This window comes from Microcebus murinus, chromosome 11, assembly GCF_040939455.1.
Source record: "Microcebus murinus isolate Inina chromosome 11, M.murinus_Inina_mat1.0, whole genome shotgun sequence".
Classification (NCBI taxonomy): Eukaryota; Metazoa; Chordata; class Mammalia; order Primates; family Cheirogaleidae; genus Microcebus; species Microcebus murinus.
The window spans coordinates 55,158,326-55,164,325 of record NC_134114.1 but is presented as its reverse complement, the minus strand read 5'-3'; positions in this window follow the sequence as shown (position 1 = coordinate 55,164,325).

Below are 6,000 nucleotides of genomic sequence, written 5' to 3'. Positions count from 1 at the left end.
CTGAGTTCAATCTGCTATCAAAAATATTTTTAAAAATTAGTTTTTTTCTCTATTATAGAAAAGAATTACATGTTCATGGTGAAAAAAACATTTTAAAATATAGATAAATAAAAACAAAAACTATAAATCAACCTTAATCCTACCATGTAGATATAATCATGATTAAGTTTGGGGGTTATTTACTTATTTATTTGAGACAGAGTCTCGCTCTGTTGCCCAGGCTAGCATGCCATGGCATCAGCCTAGCTCACAGCAACCTCAAACTCCTGGAGTCAAGTGACTCTCCTGCCTCAGCCTCCTGAGTAACTAGGACTATAGGTGTGCCACCATGCCCAGCTGATTTTTCTACTTTCTGCAGGGACAGGGTCTTGTTCTTCTTGCTCAGGTTGGTCTTGAACTCCTAGACTTAAGCAATCCTTCCACTTTGAACATTTTTGGTATTTATCCTTCCAGACATATACATAATTTTTCTTATAAAAATGAGATTAGAGTACACATATTATTTTGCAATATGATTTCTTTATGTCACATATCACAAACATGCTTTTATGTCATTAAATATACTTTTTCCACATCATTTAAATGGTTGCATAGCATTTTATTGGCATGAGATATTATTTTATTTAACCAATCCCCTATTGCTGAACCTTTCTATTGTTTCTAATACAGTAATTTACTATCGTAATCAAACTGATGCATAATTTAAAATATCTTATTTTGAATCTCTAGACTTAAAGCTAAAGACAGAAGCATATGGATTCTCAAAGGTGATATCTCTTTGAGTCTAGGATCAAGGATAAATCAACAGACCAGGGAGAAGGCAGTACCATACATAGTATCAGAGGCGAGATAAATCAATTACTTTCATAAAATTATGAACACTCTGAACCAGATACATTCCCCCAATATTCACTCATTGCCTTCTTTTTGATTAGAGGAGAGTTCAAAAGGAAAGACACAGAAGTATGAGGCCAGACTGAGCAAGCTGGTTGCTTTATTTATGAGGCTAAGATGGTGGATTTTAGGTTGCATTTTATAGCACACTATTCCTGTCTGTTAAGGCCTCTGGGTATTCTGAGATCAAGAAAGGTCAAATTAATCTCAATGATGTGTCAAATTAGTAATCATATTAATTCCATATTGTCACCTGCTCTTTGGCAGGTTTGATAAACCACATGTTAAATTGATTATGCAAATTATTTTAGGTAAATTAAAACATCTGTTCCACACATCACCAGATTTCAAGGTGAAAGTCTTCCTGAAGGTTAGTTTTCAGTCCTACATTAAATACGGCATGTCTTTTGGCTGCATCGTGCATTGGTTTGCCAGCATCTCAGCTCACCATTCGTGTGTTTCTTCTCTTATGCCAAACATCAGGATGCTACATGTTGGCAGCACTGGACGGTAAGCTGGTTTGTTTTTCATACATAATATACATTGACATGAACTATAAAAATGGGAATGAAAAATATGACCTAACTACAAGAGATGTATCTTCTCACTTCATAAAAGAATAAGTCATGAGGCCACAAAGGACATACAGAGTGGACACACTGGAAATCATTCCTGGAGATCCCAGCAGAATACGTGAGCTTGGAGAATTCTTACTGATCTAGTCCAATGTGCTGCTATAACAGAATACCACACATTGGGTAATTTATAAACGATAGAAATTTATTTCGCACTGCTCTGAGGCTGGGAAGTCCAAGATCAAGGCGCGATGGTGTCTGGTGAGGGCTGCTCTCTGCTTCCAAGATGGCGCCTCCTTACTGCCTCCTCTGGAAGGGAGGAACCATGGTGGAAGGGACAGAAGGGCAAGAGGGCACTCCCTTCAACCTCGAACCCTTTTATAAGGGTTCTAATTCTATTTATTGGGGTGAAGAGCCTATGATTTAATCACCTCCTTAAGGCCATACCTCTTAATATTGTTGCACTGGAGATAAAGTTCCAACATGAATTTTGGGGGGACACCATTGCTCAAACCACAGCACTTGTCTCTCTTTCAGTGAGATCACCTGCCCCTGGGTTTGTGATAATGCCTTTGTTTCATTTGCTGCTAGCTTTTCTTAGCTGCATTTTCAATAGAGAATAATGGAAGTAATTCTCAACTTTAGTTTTGCATAAGAATCAACTGGGGAGCTTGTTAAAAATACAAAGATTATCATTTAGTAGGACTGGGGGTGATTCTGATCTAGTGGTGTGTGGTCGGCATTAAGAGAAACACTTGGTCAAGGACTGTTAAGAACAGGGACCTTGGAGTGGGACTTCTCTGGATTTGAATTCTTCCTCTGCTACTTATTAATATTCTCTCTGCGGTGCTAGGCAGTTATTTAATATAAGTCTCAGCTTCCTAGTCCACACCATGGGCTACTACAATATGGATGAACCTTGAAAACACTATGCTAAGTGAAATAGGCCAGAAATAATTCATAGAGACAGAAAGTAGACTAGCAGCTACCAGGGCTTAGAGGAGGAAAAAATGGGGAGTTTTTGTCTGACAGGTACAGTTTTTATTTGGGATGATGAAAAAGTTCTGGAAATGGACGGTGGTGGTGGTGGTTACACAGCATTGTGAATGCACTTAATACCACCAAATTGTACGCTGAAACATGGTACATATTTTGTGATGTACACTCTACCACAATAAAAAGGAAGGTGTGGCCATGAAGGAATGAGAATAATATTCTCAAGTTGTGGTTTTAAAAATAGGAATAATTTCTGCTTTCCTGAGGAGGTTGTGAATATTGAGTAAGGTAATAGACGAAAAATGCTTACTTAATACAGGCCTGGCATGTAGCAACTGTTCAGTGGATGGTAACTACCACCTGAGTGACAAGTGACAGCTCCTTTCTGTACACAGCAGCATTTCACAGGCTGTTCTGAGAAGGTGAGTGGGTATGTACCATCAGATGAGGCTAAGGCTCGACCAGATCAGGGACTTCTCAGTGCTCTAAGGTGCATTCATGCTGTCCAGAGGTGATCCTCTCACCCGCTGCAATTCTAGGGCTACTTCTAGAAGGGGCTGACTCACTCCATGAGGTTCTCCCCTCCTCCACTGCTCCCGGCAGAGGAGACACCATGAGAACAGCTTCCTCCTTTCCATGCTGTCCCTTGAGGGAGGCGAGAACTGCACAAGGCAACACAGTAGAGAATGGAGGGGAGCCTCGCCTGGGGACCCAGCCTGCCACTGGGTGCCTCCTGGCTTCTCTGAGGCCCTGCGTCCCTCCCCCCACCGGATGCACCCTCCTCTTCCCCTCTCCTTTGAATCATCTCAATTTTACACAAGACTCAGCACACTGTTGACGCATTGAAAAATACATCCTTAAACACTCTTTTAAAAATAACTCCCGCAGTTGCAAATAGCAAGAATTAAGATTATTACACTAAATTAAATTTAATTACAAAAGTACCTCTTTGTTTTCCCTTGGATTTATTTTAGCATTGATGAGGCAAATATAATTTTGATTTCAAATTAGTTTCAGCTCCCACTGGTGCTAAGCTGCTTTGTTTGGGTTTTAAATATTACAAAGAGTCATCAAAGGCTTTTCTTATCCTGGTCTTTTTTTTTTTTTTTTTAATCTTTCTTCCTAAACCTCATCAGAAAAAAATGTCTAGCTTCATTTAGTTTTTAGTTTTTAAATGTTGATGAATAAATAAATGAGTTTTCTTTGAAAAGCATAATGATGGAGTCATTCATCTGTGGGATGAGAATGAGTGGGCAGCTCAGTGGGCTTCATTTTCCTAACTGGAGTTTTAAAAATGGTCTTCACTTCCGTCTTGTCACTATAAGGGCATGAAAATCTCCTGTTGTTGAAAGCCTGGGGTAAGCTCAGCAAAATACTTATTTTCCAACTTAACCAAATTATATGACTTAGGTTGTGCCTACAGGGTATCAAAACAACTGGTCAGTCCTGCACAAGAAGCGCCATGAGCAGCAGCAGCAAATCTCATGTCATTTTGGTGGGGAGAAAAATATGGACTAAGATTAAATGCTTGAATTTATGAACTATTATTGTGAAAGATGGGGACACAACACAAGTGACCTTTGAAAATAACTGATTGCCTTGTGAAAAGATACATTTGGGGAGTTTTTAGTATAAATTACACCCATAAATAATAAACAGGCCAGATGTGGTAGCTCACACCTGTAACCCCAGCACTTTGGGAGGCTGAGGCAGGATTACTTAAGCCCAGGAATTTGAGACCAACACAGGCCTGGGCAACACAGCAAGACTTCATCTCTATAAAAAATAAAATAAAAAATTAGCCAGGTGTAGTGGCACATGCTTGTAGTCCTAGCTTCTCGGGAGGCTGAGGTGAGAGGGTTGCTTGAGCCAGGAGTTCAAGGTTACAGTGAGCTACAATCGTGCTACAGTACTCCAGCCATTGTGGCAGAGCAAGACTAGCTCTAAAATAATAATAATGATAATAACACTAACAAACAATCTATTTTAGAAAAATCCAACACTATAGATGAATGGCAAAAAAAGAAAAGGTAAAATAACTCACAATTTTACCATCAAGAGATAACTACCATTATAGACACTAATCCTGTTCTGTTCCTCTGTACCTCTTTTCATACATGTATGTGTGTGAATATGAGTGTGAGTACATACTGGCATCTAATTTTACACATTATGACTTGTGGTGCAAAAAAAAGTAGAAAAATAATCAAAACTTTTGTTCATCCCTATAAGTGATCTCATCTTCTCAAGATTGTACCTTGCCTCTGGATATTAGACTCCCACAGTCAGTGGCCTCCTAATGCAACCTGCTGTTCTCAGGTTCCCTTCCTATCTGGTCCTTTCTACAGCCCTTCTCCCTTCCTGCCAAGGTGCAACCACACTAGGGGACTGAGAGTGAGGACAACTCCCATTATGGATGGAATGTTTGTGTTCCCTGCCCCACAAATTCATATTTTGGACCCCTAACCCTCAATGTGATGGTATTAAGGTCATGAGGGTGGGGTCCCCAGGATGAGATTAATGTCCTTAGAAAAAGAAGAGAGATCAGATCGCTCTCTCTCCCTGCCTACCCGCATACAAGCCAGGGAGAGAGCCCTCACCAGGAACCAGATGGGCGAATACCTTGATCTTAGACTTTGTAGCTTCCAGAACTGTGAAAAATAAGTATCTGTTGTTTAAGCCACCCAGTCTATGGTATTTTGTTATAGCAGCCCAAGGTGAGTAAGACACCTCCATTTTCTGGCTGTGCAATTTAGGGTAATTTATTCACCTCCCTGTGTTTGGGATAATCTGTGAAGTGATGATTATCTTTAGCCACTCAAGCTGTTGAAAGCATTACCTGAGATAACATGCCAGAAGCTTCATCTCTGCTAGGTACAACATAGGATTCATCAAGTGTTAGTTCCTGTGTCTATCCTTCTCTGCCCAGAGAAATAGGTCCAATGTAAACCACGTTCTTTGCTCTCTCAGGAGTTAATTGAATTGCCAAGGAAGAGCTCAGAGTGCTTAGCCATAAACAAAATGAATCACTTTGTCTGAGTTTAAGGCATCAGTGTTTGTTTGGAGGGCTTTCTAGTCCCCTTTGCAAAATGCCATTGTCTCTGCAAGAAGCAAAATTACCCTGTAAACGGGAAATTTGATTGTTTCTATTGTCTTGTCTTTTTGCTTGCTACTAGTCAGTCCATAGGTTTCAAATCCAGATGGTTTAAAACTCTCTTGGATTTCAGAACAGCCTCTTGAGCCCACTCCAAAATCACAAATGGCACATATGTGCAAATATATGTACAAAAACATAAGGCAATATGTCTAGATATGTCTATGTGCAAAAATATGAGTGCAAAAATATGTCAACATATCAAAAATATGTCTATGCAAAAACATAAGTCAACATCAATTGAATTTTGTAAGTTTGGGGACTCTGGTGGCTATACTTAGGAAACGTAAGTTTCCTAAGAGTGAAAACGTAGGTTTACACACACACACACACACACACACACACACACACACACACACACACACACACACTGAATGAATG